The sequence below is a fragment of the Castor canadensis genome, chromosome 5, assembly GCF_047511655.1.
Source record: "Castor canadensis chromosome 5, mCasCan1.hap1v2, whole genome shotgun sequence".
NCBI lineage: Eukaryota > Metazoa > Chordata > Mammalia > Rodentia > Castoridae > Castor > Castor canadensis.
In genome coordinates this window covers 63,968,100-63,988,423 of record NC_133390.1, presented here as the reverse complement: position 1 = coordinate 63,988,423, position 20,324 = coordinate 63,968,100, and the positions used below count along the sequence as shown (strand labels likewise).

The 20,324-nt window shown below is 37.6% G+C and overlaps 1 pseudogene; it reads right to left on the bottom strand.

Moving 5' to 3' along the window:
- Positions 1-16,405: 16,405 nt before the first annotated feature.
- Positions 16,406-20,065, bottom strand: LOC109698931 (60 kDa heat shock protein, mitochondrial-like; annotated as a pseudogene).
- Between the last annotated feature and the right edge of the window lie 259 nt (positions 20,066-20,324).

The following is a 20,324-nucleotide window of genomic DNA, read 5'->3' as shown; positions in this document are numbered from 1 at the left end:
CTTCTTGGTGAATAGCTAACACAAATAAGGAGAAATATATAGAGCCGGAAGCATTACCTGGCATGACTGTCAGGCAGTATGAATAGCTGGTCTTCCTTGGCACATCCTTTGGACATCATTCTGTTGAAGCATTTATCACATTGTATCATAGTTAGCTACCTATATTTCTGGCTCCCATTCTGCAGTGTGAGAACCTCTGTAGATCAGGAATAAATAGATATTCATGGATTCATTTATTCATTCATTCATTCACTCACTCATTCACTTAAGTGTAAGAAGAGGTATTTATTCAACCATGTATGGTTGATAACTGGCCTGGCAACTGACATAAAAGAATTCAATGTACCACTTTTGAATGAATGAATAAATAAATGAATAAGGTGAGTTCAGCAATTCATCACAGGACTCAGGATGACAGCTCCTTAAAATTATCATTGCGCATATTCCTGAGGACTTCCAGAAATACTAACCCTTCTGGCCTCAATAAAGAAGCTGTATTAATGCTTAATATACATTCTGAATCTTTTATAAAGAAAACACATAATCCACCTGCAAAAAGATTAAGGATATTCATTCAGACACAAAGGAGATGTTAAAGTTCCTTCAAATACTATTTCATTACTTTCCTTCCTGGTAAATTTGCATATTTGCAAATACCATAATTATATCAAACAGATTAGACAGGCACAAACAATTAATATTTTATGTGCAAAATGTTTTAATAATTCCAAGCATCATGTATCAGTTGGGCAGAATAGCCCTGGGAGGCAGGAGATTTTGATAAAAGCAGCATGAACAAGTGATTCCTACCAAGTCATACAACCTTTCAATAGAACAACTGGATTTAACCCAAATGGCTGTGTTCTGAGGCCAGTGTTTCATGACTGACACACACACAGGTATGTACTTGGGTGGCAATGGGTATTTTGCTTGAAAACCACAATTGTGGGTGTCTTTTCAAAGAATTCCTGGGATCTATGAGAAAGAAGATTTGTTAAAACCCAGAATTTCTATGAAAAACAGGTTGCCTGACAGCCACCTTTATCTGCTTCTGCATTAGCCACCCTCACTACTTTGTGAGTACTTTTCAAGAAGGAGCAATATCATCTTTTTGTTTTGTTTTTTGATTCCCAGAGCTTAGCTTAGTGCTAGGGGTGTAATAGTACTTAATAAATAAATGCACCAAAGAATATAGTTCTTGTTCTCAGTTGATGTGATGTGTTAGAATGTGGTTCTATCTGTGGCTCTACCCTTGAGCAGCAGATTAAATAACCCATGCAACAATAAATCAGGTTTTTATTTCATCTTTTGAATCACTTGTGATAACATTTTCAGTTCTAAAATTCCTTGATTTTATGTGTGTACTGATCAGGAGAGCAGCAAGATGATGGCAGATCAAAAAGAATAAAACATAAAATAGTGTGTTCTAAACCTTTACCATGGACCTAGAACTATTCTTAGAAAGGTCTGAAGGAATTTAGGAAATGCCACCTCAAAATCTGTCATTTTAGATCTCAAATGGAGGGCACTTGGGGAACAGAAAATGCAGGGGCTTTCTCTGAATTTCCCTTATCTGCCAGAAGACAGATCTTCCAAAAGGAATTCAATTGTCATGAATACCCTCTGCAGAAATTTCATCACAGGAAATGCTGGAGGTCAATACCATGTCCAGATAAACTTTACCACTGCCTACCCACTGTTCTTAAGAGGGCCCATTCATCTTTCTCCCAAATCAGTTACTTTCCTCTACGTTGCCTATATTGTCTTCCTGTTAGCCCTATGAAAAGAATACTTAAGCTTCTAGATCTCATTGGGTGTAGAGAGGTCAGTAACTTGGACAAGCCTGAAGAACTAGTCTGACTGAGGAGTTCAGGCTTTTCTGTCACAACCTGATTTGGATGCTACATAATTACAGTTCTAAAAAGATGACTGTGAGAGCTGGCAGAATGGTTCAAATGGTAGAGCGCCTGCCTAGCAAGCAAGAGGCCCTGAGGTCAACCCCCAGTTACCACCAAAAAATAAAAGGAGAGGATGACTGTGAGTAACACCAATCTGAAAATTGAGATTTAGCCTGTAGCATGTAGGTATTCATGATAGATTAATAATAATGATTGATTTTGATCAAGAAACTTAGCTTATATGACTATATAATATCTTCTCCTTCCCATTTCCTAAGACTTTAGAAAGGCATAAATATTTATTTCTCTAGTTCTTTGGGAGTTTTTTATTATTGTTTTTTTTTACCAGACTTATTGAATGCAGAAATATGGGTGCTTCTGGATGGATATAGTCCATCTTAGCTGGGATAGATAGTTCATTACAATTTTCTTTCCATCAATACACAACTTCACTTAAAATTACTAAATATGTTTAACACAGCACAGTTTTACTAAACTTTGTGACTAACCTCATGTACTCTTTGAATAATCACAGCATTTATGAATTCTCCTCTTCTATCAACTCACTTCTGTGGGGGTTTTACCTTGCCTAAGTACTGTAAAGGAGACCAAGGAGGCATGGTCTCCGTCCACAATAAACTTACATTCTGTAGTTTCTTGGACACAAGGATGCAATGGGCATGTGCACACTGATTGATTAGGGAGATTATTCTATCAATGGTAGTACTGCAATTCAAATATAGATTTCCCTACAGCTAAAGCTTAGCTTTTTTATACAGTTATATGCAATATATAGCTGCCTGTCTGACAAATTCTTTGCTATCAAGGAGTAGATTATATACTTTGTTGTAATGTCCTAGAGTCATATCCAGAGTAGAACTAAATAAGCATTGTTGAACGTAGTATGAGATAAAGAGCCAAACTAACACAGGTATTAGTGAGAAGTAGTACTCTCTGTGTGATTCACTGAGAAAAGCACAGAATTGTTTCTGTGCACTTCTATAAGAAAAGTATGACCTGGAACTGGTCATGAGGAAACATCAGTCTGACCCAAGATAAGGGTCATTTTGAAGACAATCAATGTCTGACAGAACTTTTTTATAATGATGGAACTATCCTGTACTTGAAAGTTTTTCTACCAAATTCAGTAACCATGAATCACATGTGGCTATTGAACACTTAAATGTGCGTGGTGTGACTAAAAAAGAATTTTAAATTTTATTCCATTTCAATTAATTATAATTAAGATAACTGTATTAGAGAACCCAGCTATAAACCTTCAACTGTCTGTTGAGAATATGAAAGATAAGGGCAGAGAACTGTTTACAGATTGGAAGAGACTAAGACAGATGAAGAGTAAATGTAGTAAGTCTGTGGATGCCGTCTTATAACAGACAGAAAAAAGCAGGCCTTATTGTTGGGACAGTTTGCACCATTGAATAGGGTCTGTGTTTTGGACAGATATTTGGTATTACTACTTCCTGGCTTACAGGGAGGAAATTGTTCCTGACTTTGGTAAACAGGAGAATTTAGAAATGATAAGGAATACTGTTTGCAGGTTATCCTCAAATTGTTCAAAAAAGAATAATGTTAAAAGAATACTTCATACACAATAAATTTACATTATATCAAGGGTGAACTGGCGCTGGTGGCTCACACCTATAATGCTAGCTACTTGAGAGACTGAGATACAGGGGATCACAGATCAAGGCTAGTCAAGGCAAACAGTTCACAAAACCCATCTCCAAAATAACTAAAGCAAACTGGACTGCAGGTGTGGCTCAAGCAATATAGCACATGCTTTGCAAGTGTGAAGCCCTAAGTTCAAATCCCATTCCCACCAAATAAATAAATAAAATATTACATACAGAGTAATTCTATGTTTCATAAACAGAAGGGATTACTTGGAAGATTTTATCTGTATCTCAAAGGACAAGCAAGACTTTTGAAAGTGAGAATGGCAAAAGAAGTTACTCTCATCAGTGCAAATAGTATTCCTAAAGAAATTTTAGGAACCTAAGCCAAAACTAGCAGAAAAGCAATCTCACAGGTAGTCCTGAGCTTGCATACTTCTAGAAAAGAGAAAAACCATTACTCTCTCTGAGGAAGCTTCTACTGTCAGACAGATTTAGCCTTTAGAATTGTTCCTTATTAAAACCAATATCTACATATGTTCTCCCACTTCCAGCCAGTTGGTCATTCTGCTTCCTTTTAAGGCCATAAAAGAATAAGCCTGACTCCCTGGCTCTTCCACCTGGCAGTTCTCTGGATATTTCAAAACTGCTGAATCTTCTTTAAGCTAAATAATATAAATCCCCATGTTTTTTCATTCCTCTCAGTCATAGTTATGACATGTAAAGATTTTTCTATATCTTTTTTAAATGAGCTAACATTTTTCTATCATTTGACAAAAAACAAGAATGGTGACACTATTGGCTCCTGCTTTTTAAGACAAATATATACCCTTTAATAGATTTCAAGACCATAGTTGTTTTGAGGGAAGACAGAGCATGCTGCCGCCTTACAAATAAGTACAAGCTCTCCTGACCGGGCTGTCCTCCCTATTATTATAGGGTATTTAGTTTTAGAACCTAAGTATAGGAACTTATATTTTACCACTATTATGTGTATTTTATTGAAGTCCTTATTCACTCTATTTTGTGAAGATTTTTCAGGTCTTGATTTGTTATATAAAATCTTTCCTATCCCTTCCAGACATATCAATTTTAATTATAATGAGATTAAGTTCTATGTAGTTACTATTAAAGTTTAATTATAATAATTACTATAAAAATAAATTAGAAAAGGATTTACATTAAGAGATAAATCATGAAATATATTAAAATGCAAAATTATGAAAACGACCAAAAAGATATGGTTGTACCTGGAGAGAGAGGGGTGAGGGAGAGTACATCAAAGAGAGAATCATAAATTAAGCAATGTGTAAAATATAGAAGAACATGAATTTTGCCTATGTATCAAAAGTGTTCCTTCCAGAAAGACCTGCTCATAATTTTGCCTGAGTCATAAAGAATTTAATAATAAGAGCTATTTTATATGATTTTACTTGATAAGATATTGTAATATATCATATAAATTTGTTATGTTTAAGCTATTGCAAATAAGGTCTTAAAGGTGCTGCTCAAAATTTTCCGTGATTGCTCTGTTCCCTAAAGAGATAATCCACATTAGAGCAGAAACATTCTCTACATCTGCCCCAAGCCATACATTTTCCACTTCTCAATGCCTGGAGAGAGTGTAAGCAGTTGCTTGCAGATCTCAGAATGCATCGCTCTTTGCTTGCTTCTGTGCCTTTGCACGTCAGTATTCTGCTGCCTCAGCACCCTTTCTTCCATCACTTCATAAAACCTTGGCTCAGGTTAGTTAAGGAATGATTTACTTTCAAAACGATTATATTCCCTTCCCTCACCCTTCACTTATCTATTTTGTCTATTTATTGTAAGCATATGTTCAACAGAAGTCGTCTTTTATTATAATTACCTCTTTGTTTCTCTTTAGAATCTTTAAAAAGAGGCTAACAGAGGAGTGTTTGCGTATCAGTTGATGTGTTTTGAATGAATGAAAGAGGGAAGGAATAGAGCATAGAAAGAATACAAAATATTCAATCTAGAGTCAGTTTATTGCATTAGTTAGGCCTCTTTATCAGTATGAGACAATAATTCAAGTCAGTTTAAGCATAAGAAAGTGGGAAAGGCATGGATCAGGAGAGGTAGAAGACAACCTCCCAGAGAACCTAAGAATGGGAGGGAGCCAAATCCGTGGATGGTCTGAGATCAGAATACATCAGGATACTTTCATTCTCTTTTATTTCTACACTTTTCACCAGCTCATCTGCTTTGTTCTTCTTTCTTGCCTGGTAGAGAAGTGAGTTGAAGATGATGGGCCTAGTCTTAAACCCCTTGTCTCTGAGAATGTTGTAGGACAGGCAGTCATGTGGACAAAAAGTAAACACCTGTATTTTTTGAGAATTTACTATATCCAGGCACTTGATGCATTTTAATTCACTGAAGGCTAAGATAATTTTAGGAGGAATCATTTTCTTCATTTTACAGATGAAGGCTCTGAAACTTTGAGACAAAGTAAATTGCCCAGGGTCATATAGTTCATTAGTAGCACAGAGAGAATTTGAATCTGGGTCTGCTGGCCTAAGTCATGTGCTCTGTACTATTCCAAGTGCCTCCCTGCAGGGAGCCAGGGGGCCAGGATATGGCTTAAAATCATCATTCTTGTCAGTACCCAGTAGCTAAGAGTTGAATTGTTCTGTAAATGTTTTGCTTGTGTTCGTCTTGTCTCCACATGAAGGTTATGAAATCTTTAAGTGTAGAGACAGTATTATAAATTTTTCATACACTCTTTTGCAGGTCTAGACACAGAAGAGGCTTCACTGAATACCGAGATTGATCAGTGAATACTGGTTGCTGGTACTAACTGCATAGCATCTTCATGCTATAATACTCATGATTCACTTACTTAGAGACCTCCCTTTCTTTGAGCTGAGTGGCAGGTACAATAGAGGGGAAGGTGGAGCAGTAAAATAGTGGCAAATTTGTCACCGTTTTTTTCATCTATGATTTCCTAGAGTATATTGCTACCATTAATAATGGCTACAAGGCCAGGCACAGTAAGCTTATTCCTGTAATCCTAGCACTCTGAAGGAAGAGATCAGGAGGACCATGGTTCAAGGCCAGCCCAGGCAAAAACAAAAAAAGTTAGTGAGATCCCCATCTCAACGAATAAGCTGGTTATAATGGCATGTGTCTATAATCCCAGCTACATGGGAGACATAGGTAGGAGGATCATAGACCAACATCATTCTGGGCAAAAAGCACAAGACTCTACTTGAAAAATAGCTAAAGCAAAAGGGGTTTTAGGTGTGGTTCAAGTGGCAGAGCACTTGTGTAGTAAGCATAAGGCTCTGAGTTCAAACCCCAGTATTATCTCTCCCACCAAAAGATAATAATAATAATCACGATAGCTACAATTTGATTGTCTTATCTACTATTTTTGAAGTTTGAAAGTGCTTTGAATATATCAACTTGTTTAAATATGTTGACTTATTTAAGACTAAACCCAGTTTCCTCAGGAAAATGAAAGTCTAGCCTACCCTAAGGTTTATGCAATGAAGCACTGAAAGATTCGGAGGAAGATGGAGAAAGCTGCGAAGCTTGGAGACAGAGCTGTTCAAAAGTCCTCAGCTAATCCTCATCTCCTCAATGTCCTTTATGTTACTAGAGTCCAGGACCCCTGTGGATAACATCCTACAGAATAGCTAAGACCGTATCTGACTCATTGACTAGTTTATCTCCTGTACCTGAATAAGTTGGTGCCCAAAAGTATATGTAGAAATGATTCATTAAGTGAATGATTACATGCAAGGTCTCTCTCAGAAGAAGAAAACATGAGTGATATCCCAAGCTATTGATCTGAGGAATAAAGAGAAATGACTTTTTCCCAAGTATGGTGTGTTATTCACCTTTCCCATTACATGTAACCCATCATTAGGGAGTATCTGTTCTTAAATAGCAAAATGGCTTTCTCATTAGCAGTCATATTATGCTTTTGATAATAATTTATATCTTAGTAAGAGAGACTGTGTATCAACACCCTTTCTGCTCAGACTGTTAGCTGAGGCATGGCTAAAACGGAGAGTTCAAAACAGATGATAGACCTGAGATTCTATGATTAAAAGAATCAGGGACAGATGTTCTACCTAGACCATTATATTGTTACTCACTAACATAGGGCCTTAAGCTGTCTTAAGAGAATCTAAAAGTCCAGAGGCCATGAATTGGTCCTTAATAAGTAAAGCTGAAATGAGAATTCCATGCTATTTCACTGTGAAATTTCTCAGACTTCCTTGCATTAGTCTTCACAAATAGAATGTGAATGCAAGGACTATGAGCCATTTCAGGGACAAGGCATTTTAAGAAACAGAAGTGCATCCTCCATAGTCTCTCCTATCTGTTTTCAGCAACAGGACATGGCAAAATCCTAGATGATGGCAGAGCCCCAATATGGAAGAAACCTGGCTCCTCATCGCCACAAAGCCATGTGCTATTGAGGATACCAACCTTGGACTGTTGGGCGAACACAATAAACTTCCATTGTGTAGAGCTACTGCGTAGTTCGGTGTATTTGTTATGATAGACTAGCTCACTTTACTAAAGTGTCCCAAAATATATCCCAGACTTATGATAATAGATGACTGAGCAAAATTCAATAAGGAGACAAGATTGCTCAGGGAAGAAGGCCCAGTTCCTATGATTGCATTTAACAATATATACACTCTGTGAAAGACCGTCATCATGAAAAAGAGACGTTTTCTAAAGCCATATCATCTCTTTTCAAGAGTGATTTGGAGACACATTTGCTGATGTCATCAGTGTTGGGAGTAAGTGGAATGAAAGAAATACTTGGGGTAAGATAAGAATTCAAAATGGGGTGGGGCTAATTACATTTGCCAAAGCATAATTGCTTAAAAAAAAAAAGTGGAGCTAAAAAACTGAGATAGGAGTATCAAATTCTTTTAAATACCCAAAATGATCAAATCCTACCTGTAAATCCAGAAAAATAATATGCTTTTAGATTTTGGATCATGGATTTAGGGCTTAGGTCTGGACTCCAGGAACTGGTAAAATCATAACAAAATTATCATATCATCTAAGGGGTTATTCACAACTTGAGATTCCTAGTGGAAAAACAAATCCTCAGAAGTATAAAGGGATATGGAAACTGGGGAGTTATTTTCAGAATTTCAAAAAGCCCTGATAGAATTCATATATTTTATAAGATCATATAGTACTGACTATGTAGTTGACGTATGTTCTTTGATTTGACAGGAAATATAGTGTATACCACGACAGCCATACAGGCTATTTTGTGCTTACCAAAAATCTGATCAACCATTCTTAGATATCTTAATTTAAAATACACTAGAAAAGCATCCACTATTACATAATAAATATTAGACAAACCTTTATAAAATATGGGACCATTGTTAAAAGAATAATAAAAAAGGTTTTTTGTTGAGAAAAAAGGTTATCCAGTGTTAGAAGTAAGGATAGGATTCAGAAACCTTTTTAGATCCAAATAAATACATAAAAATGTTCTTAACACAGGCTATCCTGACCACCTCACTCTATTCATCTCTGAAATGGAGCAAGTAGCTCTCTGACATCTGTCTTTTTTATGGGTTTTCTAAGAAGATTGGCAAGAGACCTACACAAAGTATAGATGGGGAGGGAAGGAGGAGAGGTGTGTGCATGTGTATGTGTGTGTGTGTGTGTGACAGAGAGAGAAATAGAGAGAGAGAGAGAGAGAGACAGATTGTGTCTGCACTTCCTCATGCGAACAAGAGACAGGCAGAACTATCATGGGTGTGCTCTTTTCGCACTGTGAAATTAAAGTAAGACCATTCAGATGAGAACAAACAGAGGCTTTTTACTCATAATATACTACATAGCAAGAGATCCAGCCACCATCGCTTGTGTTTGGCAGAGATTCAAAGTTGGCAGAGGAGTGAGAAAGCTTTCTAGTAAAAAAACAGAAACAAACAAAAACAAAAAGTTGGGGAAGGTTTCAGGTAGGTTTTGATTGGGTGGAGGGTGTTGGGAAGATGGATGCAAACTAATGAGAGTTAGGGTATCCTGTGTGGTTGGTTGAGGGAGAATATATGTCTTTTGCTCACTGCTCCTGAGTTGAAAGAAATGAGGGTGGGGGTGGGGAGGCAAAAATTAGAGAAGTATGTGTTCATTAACCAAGTCCTGATGTTCTGGACTGACTGCTGCAGAGGCTGTGGTTTGGCTTCTTGAGATGGTAGCTGCAGAGATTGTAGGTCAGAGTTCTATTGTGATGTGTGATTTGACCACTGCCCATTTGTATATAACTTTTCAGCCCTCCCCTAGCCCACCCACCTCTACACATGTGCTAGGACCTGGTTTTAGGCCAGCGGTGTTTCATTTTTTTTCTTCACCTTTCATCACTTTCTGTTTTTACCTCTCCCTGCTTCTTTCCTTCAGCCTTTTCAGTGCAGTTCCCCAAGCCTGCTCTGTCCACTCTATGCCTTACCTGATTATGGGATGACTACTCTCACATCAGTCAAGGGCAGTTTAAGCCCCATTGCTGTCACTAAGTTTGCTGGGACAATGCTTTTCTTGAAACTCCTGTTTCACTTAGAATTTGTGCCACATCTTTAAACACTTAATTATAAAACATTTTTAACTGGCTTTCATTAATTTGTGCATGTTAATCTTATCTCCCCAACCAGATTATAAATTTGAAGGTTGGTATTATAGCTTATGCCTTCTCTATGTTTCACAATAATTTGCAGTGCTGAGTCCCATGGACGCAGTAGGTAGCAAGTGCTCAGTAGGTAGTTGTTAATTGAATATTTTCTATGCACACTATTCAGTTGAGAGGATAAAATGGAGCTAACTCATTTTATCTGCCACCATTCCAGGTGCTGACTTTAATCATAAACATCTCAATTTTCTTGAAACTGGAAGATTTTGCACATTAAAGTTCCAGGACCCAGAAGAAAGGTTTCTGTCACATCAGGTGATAAGAAGAAAGGACCCTGGTGATTCATTTTCAACCTGAGAGCCCTGTATAGCAGTGAACCTTTTGAACAATTCATGAAATACATATATTTGGGATTTTCAACAAGAAGGATATGAGATCCTAGGAGTCAGAAGAAAATAAGTGTTCAATGGACAATTTTCTAATGAGAACTTACCACGTATTTCCTACAGGGCTTCAAATAAATTCAGAATAGCACCTGGAGTGGAATCAAGTAAAAGAAAGTGTAAATATATTTCCATCCAAAACCCAAACAAGGATTTATATATGCCAGGTATCATAGTGTGTGGGCAAAACAGCTATGTATCTACATATGAAAGACTATGCTGCTAAGGCTCTTTTTAGGTAGGGAGAACAAGTGTTGTGGCGGAGTGGCTCCTACCAGCACATCAGAGCCAATTGTTCAATTTTCAGAAATTTTGCTAGCTAGTTGTTAAACCACTGATAGCTTGGATCAACCATGTTAAGAATATTTACACCAGGGAAATCAGCAAACCCCTATAAATCAGTGCTTTCCTTTTCAGAGAATGTTAGTTGAAGAAGATAAAGATCGTTCATCTTCCTTTCCATAGACCACTATCAAAGAAAATCAGTGACCTGACAATATCTATCTCTCCTACCCATTGTTAAAGTTGGATGAGTCTTTAAGGGAAGCAAAGTCCAGAAATAAGTAGTGATTTCCATAAGATCATGTATGTGGCCTGATGATATAGAAAGTCTGAAGAAACACCCAAGGGTTCTTATCTTCATTTATTGTTTTCTGGAAATGGAGTATCTGTTAGCAATGGTGTCTTCTCCCTCATTCCCCTCACATCAAGGAAAGATCCTGCTGATAAGGCCAGACCGCTCTCTTGTGTCAGAGCCCAGCTCATAAAATGCTATTAAGTGAATTACTGATGACCTAATTCCCAGCTGCAAGACACATTCCATTAGAGGCAGGCAGCCTGCCAAGATGTGTCAGCAATGACTGGATGGCAAAGTGATTGAAACCATCCTGCCTGGGGTGGCTGGTCCTGTGAAAGTGAGTTCATGGGGAAAAGGAGAAGTTTCCTCTTTCTCCAACATTAGAACCAGTTCTTTCTTTCTCTGGGAACTGAATTCTTTAGATTCAATGAGAACTTTCTTGAAGTAACATAGATCACAATTATAGAAGCAACTAGAGGTAGTGTCTTTTTTCTCCTAAGTGCCTAGAATTATGGCAAAGTTAACCATCATTCATGGCATCAGTGTGCACTTTATTTCCTATCCACGCCATTACTTCTTTCTTGCTTACCTTTATTTTCAGGCTGCCCATGCTCCTCCGTCTATGTAATTCATTTTCCTAAAAGCACAATGAGTTTCTACTCAGTGGTATTGGACAATAAGAACAATATGGTCTTTTTACTTTTAATTTACCTCAGTTGTCACAAGTCAGAATTGATAAGTCTTCGTGGGAAAGAATACATCATAAATCAAAATTAGATAAATTCCATGTGAGCCGTTTTATAACTGATACTTCTCTCAGAATTGGTTCAAAGGTTAAATAAAATAAAGCTTTTGTAAGCTACAAAAAAACAAGATACATGTAAAAATACTGCTAGATGTTAAATGAAAAATGGAAAGAGATATTTAAAACCCAAAAGAACTTTAGATTCAGTCAGCCTTTGCCTGTGGCAGAAAACATGCAGTGGAGGTAGTTGCATTGAGCCAGCATTCAGGAAACCTGGGTTCTAAGGTTGGTGTCATGTCTGTAGTCACCTCCAATATCAGACAAGCCACTCACCTCCTGACCCCTGCTTTCTTCAGCTGTGAAGTAAAAAGGTGGATTGCATGGTCACCAGCTCCCTCTGACTTCTAATAATTGCTATCTTAATTCCACAATAGTGTAAACGGAGGATTCTAGCCCAGTTATCAAATGCTTAAGATATCCTGTTCTATTCCACTTTTTCCTGTAATCTCTTTCTCTACTTCTTTTTCTTCTTTCTTCATCTCCCTATCATTTAGGACTCATTTTCTCTTTTATGTTTTCTTTTGTCTCCTCTGCCTGTTCTTCGAGATATTAACATTGTCAAGTAGTCACGCCCAGTATTACTAAACTCATTTCTAGGAATTGCCATACAATACCATCTATTATGAAAATGTACAGTATAATACACTTACCTCTTTCGGGATGAATGTGGTGCCTGTGGGTAGAGATATTTATTTGAAGTTAAGAAGCCAAAACAGTTATTCAATTATTTAGAAGCTTGGCAGAATGGCCTTAAAGGAAATAAATTGGGAGTTCAAAATTCTGTGGTGAGTCATGTGACTAAGAACAAAAAAATGAAGAGTGAATATGAGTTGACTCTTGAAGCTCTGTGCTTTTATGGCTTTTTCATCTAAAATTGTTAATATTCTGCTATATTGCCAAGACTATGGGGGAGATGTTTTTATTATTGGTATGTTCCTTAGTAAACTAAGAGTTGAAAACAAACCTTAGCAACTAATATCTTAATGCCAAGGAAACAATAACTAGTTGGAACACATATGTCTTTCTATTTTTCTACTTTCTAGAAATAATTTCCCTCCTTTAATTCCATTTCCTCTGGATATCATCTATCCAAAGGCTGAAAGCCAAAAATTAGCCTTTGGCTTCCATGTCCTTTCATTTATTCCTGAACTTTTCTTAATTTTGGAATGAAAACTATAAGGCTTGTGCTTGATTAGCTTGCACAAAATTCAGACCAGAGTGATAGATATTTTAAAACTTCTTCCAACATTTGTGATGCTGGTAACTCAGCTCTTAATTCCTATATGCCGCAACTCTGAAAATAAGCTCCAACTGGCACAAATACTTCCTTTATTTCAGCCCTGTCTCAGTTACAAAAGACTTGCAAGGTCCTTTATACTCATATTGTTCTTATTTGAACCCATACATTTTTTTAAAAAAATAGTTTTGTTATATTTTTTAATTAGTATACATTAATAATATGGGAAGTGTCATTGTTACATACTTTCCAAAACATTTTTTTCCTCACAGTTCTAGCTTCTGGGTTTATTTTAAAATAAGACAATTAAGCCATAAGCCTCTATTACCAAAATATGGTATATTACACAAATGGTAAAATGTCATTTCACAGATAATTTTATAGAATTGGCATTTCAGATCAAAAATGCAACGTGTTATTCTTTTTCTATTCTATCCCTATAGAACTTTTTCCTGTACTTCTTTCTTCAGTGTTTTTTTTTTAAATAAAAATCTAGACATAAGGGGAATCTAATTTTTCTACATTTTTATTAATTTCACCTTTTTTTGGAGTTTCCACAGCATTGATCACTGCTATCTAGCATATTGGATATTTATAAGCTATTTGCCTCCCGCATCAGAGTGTATGCACTTTGAAGGAAAGACCGTCTCTCACATTTTTGCACATACTGGTTCATAGTAGACTCCAAAAATGATTATTAAGTTGAATTGTTTCACTTTGTAAGACTGGCAGACACTCTGATAGCTTATAATGTCTTCCACACTGTCCCCCCTCCCTGCCCCGCCCCATGACTTCCTTTTCTGATGCAAACTCCACCACATGACCCACAGTTATCTAGGGCAGTAAGTAATGTTTGAGTGATTACAGCAGAAAGCTGCGATTCCACCAGTGCTCTGGGAGTTGTAACCGGAGATCAGCTGAGCCAGGAGCTTAATATTTTAAAGATGCTCACAACCCCTTTCATAGAGGTTTCTGCCATCAATTCCCTCTGAGGATTAGGTCGCTCAGCCACATTTAACATTCATTGGGTCAGACCTTTATCCAAGCTGATGTCATCTAAACCCTCATGCAATTCAAGTTTAGCATATATTCTGCCTAAACACTTCCTCCCCTCTCCATCCTCCTGCTAGGGAGTCAGCTAATAAATAGCAGGTAATCCACAGGCCAAAGCTTTAGGACTAGCCTTTCCAGAGCTTTTATTTAATGACATTGTAGGGGGAGGGGTGGAGAATAAAAGATAGAGGTGCGGCCCCTTCTATTGCAGCAGTGAAACTTTAAGGCTCTGGGTGAAGTGAAAACTCTCCTCAGCTGCTTGGAAATTAAACCAAGGAGTAACATCAGCCAAGAGCCACCTACAAGGACAAGGCAGCCTAGTTGCCTGAGTAATTCAGTCCCCTACGTCTTGATATCAGAAATGAGTCTTTGAAAGATATTTCTCATGCATGAAATGAACACTTCTCTGCTCCCTGCTGCCTTCTTTTGATTTCTATTCCTCTCATTGAACTCTTGGACACCCACTGCTTCACCCCACTATCCTCCTCACCTCTATTTCCTTCCTTCTTTCTCTTTTACTTCCCTTTCCCCCACTTTTCCCTCTTTTAAGTGCTCAGTTTTCCCTCCCGCTCAGGAGCCACTATTGACATCAAATAGAGTCTCCATGGAAACAAGTGCACAGTCTCCAGCATCCTGGAACCAGATTCTCCTGCAGAGGTGAGACAGGCTCTGGGGGAGCTGCGAGAAGACTATTCCTTAATGAATATGAACTGGAAAGAGCATTTAGGCGGAGAACTTTGAGAAGAGGTAGAAAGAGAGGGGCTAGAAGGCCAGATGATCTTTCAATTTTGATTTCAGTCTAGGAACTGCTCATAGGAGAAACAATCTGAGAAATCCCAAGGTCAAGGTCCTCCTAGCCCCAATTTGTCCCCACCAAACAGAGGCCTAGCTTAGTGTGATTATTTGGGGGCACCTGTTTCTGCCTTTAGTAACAATGAAGCCTCTGCTACACCCAACTCAGATCATTCTTAATGAAAGCAATTAAAATGGGTGAAAGAACCAACATCACACTCTTCTTGTGCTTCTGACACATTCTACATGATATATCATTTTATCTTCACAAAAGTGAAATTTTGACTCCCATATCCCAGACAAGTGTATGTGAACACATAGTGCAGAGTAAATTCTGTTCATAGTCTCACACCTGATGTAAGGTCTTGGAGAAAATTCTTTGCTCCTCTACTACCATTTTATTACCGCTAGATCGTAACCTGTTGTCTTCCAGTCACACTTCTGCCCCAGATCCGTTAAAATATGGTTTCCTCTGGATCCTTGGGTCATCATTTCTGAAAGCTCTCATGTCTCATGAAGCTTTAGTTAAATACATTTGTTATGCTTTTCTCTTGTGAATCTGTCTTTGTTGTAGGGATGTGAGCCAGGAACACAGTGGGTAAAAAGATGTTTCTTCTTCCCCTGAAGTTCTTTTCCTTACCATAATGAAAGATCCTTGTTCTCAATGTGCCACAAATTACCACAAATTTACTGACTAAAAACAACACAGAATTATTACCTTACAGCTCTGGAAGGATATCAAAAGTCTCAATGGACTAAAACCAAGGTATCTGCCGTGCTGTGTTCCTTCCGGAGGCTCTAAGACAAGAATCCCTTCCTTGCCTTTTCCAGTTCTTAGGGGCTGCCCATATTCTTCAGCTCTCAGCACTCTTTCTTCTTCAAATATAGCAATAGCATCACACTAACCTCTGTAGTTACATCTCCTTCTCTGCTCCAAGCCTCCTGCCTCCTTAAAAAAACTTTTTTAAACAAATTCTTATTACACAAAAGTTGTCACATAATTGGATATTTCTCTACTTTATACACACAATTATTCTTACTCTCCACAAAAAGGCAGCTTCTGAAACTTCTCATCTAATGATGGCAAGCACTGAAATCCTGATTTTCTGTTGAATAATGGTCCAAATGCCTCGGTGATTTGAGTTGAAAGCAGTATATTGGTATGTGGCTCTTGTACTGTATGAACAGTACTGTGTGAAACGAGCAACTGACTATTACAGTGTTTTTTTCTCAGCCTTTTCTCCAGTCATTTTCTTCAACTGACTTCTCTGAAGTTATTGGTGAGTACCCTGTCTTGGGCTTCCTGCCACAGCTCATTATTAATAGTAAAGCACTGTTTTAGGAATTAGAACAAGCCACCTCCATTCCACCTACTGCATCCATTCCAGGGTCCTACTCTTCTTTAGGACCTTCTGCAACTACAACTTCTGTTTGTAGGGAGAGGCCAACCAGCAGCATCCAATAAAGCAGTTCTTTCAGCCTTTGTTGGATCAATGATTCCTTTCTTCACCATATTCACAAATGTCCAAGCATAACCAACTTCTGAGGAACTTTACGGGGTTTTCTCAACTGTCAAAGACCTTCCAACACCTGCACTTTTGGCAATGATCACTGCAGGAATTTTGAGCATTCCTTTGAATAATTTCTATATCAGTTTTTTAATCTTCATTCCCAGAGGTTGAGTCCAAGACTGGAATGTACTGAGGCAGAGTACAACCCCCTCTTAGAACAATGCCTTCTTAACTCGTAGCATTTGGAGTGTCTGGTGTCCTTAACTCTCTTTTTCTTTTTAGTTGGACTGGGATTTGAACTAGGAGCTTCATGCTTGCAAAGCAGGCACTCTGCCTCTTGAGTAATACCTCCTGTCCATTTTGCTTTGGTTATTTTGGAGATGGGGTGGGTCTCACAAACTATTTGCTTAGGCTAGCCTTGAACCATGATCCTTCTGACCTCAGCTTCTTACATAGCTAGGATTACAGGCATAAGCCACTGGTGCTGGTTTCTTTCTTTCTGTTCACTTTGACATTACTTGTCCTACTAACTAGCACAGCTACTAATCTGAAATTTTATCAGTTATCTATTCAGTATTATCCTTTTCATACTTATTGTGATATCTAATTACTCAGTGATTTATTGAATATGTTTTTTCAATTTGAACTTAATTACCTTTTCCTTTCAAAAGCATGGCATCATTTTTGGTCACAATGATCTTTCAAACTTTTTCTATGTCATGATGAGGCTGACAGTCTTGAAGATTCAGGGTCAACCCTTCTTGTCAATACACTGTACCACTAGTAGCAGTGGCCTTATTTAGTTCTTCGTATTGTCCCCAAAACCTAAAGTGATGACTACTGCAACCTGAATGCCAACTTTGAGCCTATTTAAAAACGTAGAGTTTTTCCATCAACACCTTCAGCTATTATGACCAAGGGCTTACCATGAGCATTGACAATATCAAGAGCAGGTTCAGTGGATGGGACACTAGAAATTTTCTTTTCATTTAATAGAACATAGGTATTGTGGAATTCTGATTCTTTTTTTTTAACCTTTTGATGTATTAATAAAGTACAGAGAAATAAATCCTTGATCAAACTTCATGCCTTCAGTAATTTCTAATTAATCATTCAGTATTTTTTTCAACACCCTTTTTTTCCAACCTTTTTCATTGCATTAGTGTTGCAGAATCAAAGTATACTACATATATACATATGAAGACAGTATAATAAAACCCACCAGACACTGTCTGAAAAAGGAAGTAGGGCAAGGGGAAAAGAGAACTATAATGTAGGGAGTGAATTTGTTCAAGGTATAGTGTAGACACATATGGAATCATGACAATGAAATTCTCTCATATTCTTAATGCATGCTGATTCAAAAATAAACTAAAAATTAAGAAAATAAATGATGTTGCCAATTTCTTTGTCTCCATTTGCAGAAACCTAGCAACCTGAGCAATTTCTTCAGGGGTTGTCACAGGTTCAGACTGTTTCTTAAGTTCAGCAATTACAGCATCAGCAGCTAGCATCACACCTCTCCTGATTCCACTAGATTATCACTTTTACTAATCTTCTCAAAGCTTTCCTTGGCAATAGAACGTGCCAGTATAGCAGTGGTGGTGCCATCCCCAATCTCCTCATTTGTGTTGTTGGCAAATCTTGAACGAGTTTAGCTCCAATATTTTTGTATTTATTCTTTAAATCACTTAACTTTGCAAAAGTCACACCACTTTTTATTATTTTGGGACATCCCCAATTTACCATTCTTCCCTTTGGCCCCATTGTAGCAACTATCATATCAGCTGTCAAAACCTGAAGCATTAAGGCTCTGGCATTGATACCAAATTTTATATCTTTGGCCCAAGCCCGAGTGGGATGAGGAACCAGGGCCTCAGACACCAGCATCATCTGGCAAAGAGCTGTGGGTAATCAAAACACTTCTGCAGAGCATTGGCAGGAGTGCACTTGGCAAGGTAGGACATCAGCAGTGAGTGAGGGTAAGGACCCTTGAGATTACATATGGTACACCTGGATAATCCTGGATAATCTCTCCATCTTGAAACCCTTAATTTAATTACACCTTCTAAATCCCTTTGGGAGCTACTCTGCCTGCTACAAATTTCATATCTTTTTTATTTAAAAACTATGATGTGTTTTCAGTCTTTTGTCTTTCTTAGTCTTTTATCTTTCACCATGTCTCTTTCTCCTCGCGGCCAACTTTTGTTTGGTTTTGTTTACAAACAGTAATCTATACTAGTTCCATTTCCTCACCTATCATTTACTTAGCTCCCCACTGTAATTGTTTCTTTCCTCTTCATGGCAAAAAAAACTGTCTTGTCAAAGTTCAAAATTACTTTCAGATTGCCAGTTTCAGTTGACATTTACCAGTCCATTCTTACCTTCCTTGTCAGCAGCCTTTGACTTCATTGAACATTTTCTTCTTTATGAAACTCTCTTCTCTTTGATTTCTAGACAATACTTTCCTTCCTCCCTTTTTCTCCCACTCTCTCCTTATATCTCTCACTTCTTCAACTCAGCATTTTTTGTGACTTTCTCTTCATATATCTACCCACGAACCCTAATATTTTCTAAATACTTGCTACTCAAAGTGTCACCTGCATATCTATAGAATCGGCATTACCTGGAATCTTGCTAGAAATGATGACTAACACAACCTGCTGCAAAGCAATTGAGTCAAAACTTAAATTTTAGCAAAATTCTCAGATGACTTGTATATCCACTAAATTTGAGGAATACCAGAATAAAATTTTGTACTGATCATTTAATATATTCTCTGGAAGATCTGGTCTACTAGTTCATCTCTAGCCACAAATTTATGACTTCAATCTGTATCACTCTTTGAGGATTGACTCATACATAGAGCTAGCAATTAGAAAGCTAGACAAATAGCTCAGTGGTAGTGCATTTGCATAGCACCATAACACACACAAAAAAGAAAAGAAAAAGGTATCAGTGACACATTTTCTAGATGTTAAACAAGCACTTCCAATTCACCTTGTTCAAAATTAACTCATTGTCTCCAATGACAATGCTCAGTGTCTCCACTAGCTGTGTGTGATATTCTATCAGAACTTCTTCATGCAAGTACCCTGGCCAGAACATAAAACCCCTTCTTTTTCCATTCTCATATTTATACAATCGTCACGTCAATTTTCAAAAATATCTTCTCTAATCTCTAACATATAGCAATGATGTATATCATGATAGCATCATGTATTACTTCCTAATTGGCTGTACTGTCTACAATTACATCAGAGCCCCTTGACTACTACCAGTCACAAGTTTCCAAACATACACATACACACAGACACACACACACACCCCACCTGAAGAAAGCAGTCTAGTTTTAAAACTTCCTCGTGCAGAATACCTCTGTTCTTCCACATGGTGATGAAGGCCCCTTTTCTTTGATTCCTGAATCTCTTTCTGATATCTTTTTACTGGTACCCTCCTCCTCACACGTATTCTGGATCATGTGCATTGTTTGGACCATACAGCCTTATACTTTTAAGCTTGTATACTTTCTGCTGCTTGACACAAGCTCCCTAACATTTTGCAACTGACTAATTCTTACTAGATCTTTCAAACCAAGCTGAAGTATACCTTTTTCCCTTACTCTAATCTCTTCTCCCCTCTACAGATATGGACATTCACTCCTCTCTACATACCTACACTTCTATGATGGCTACAACACTTACCATGTTCTGAAATTGCTACTGCATGCTTTCCTGTCTACATCG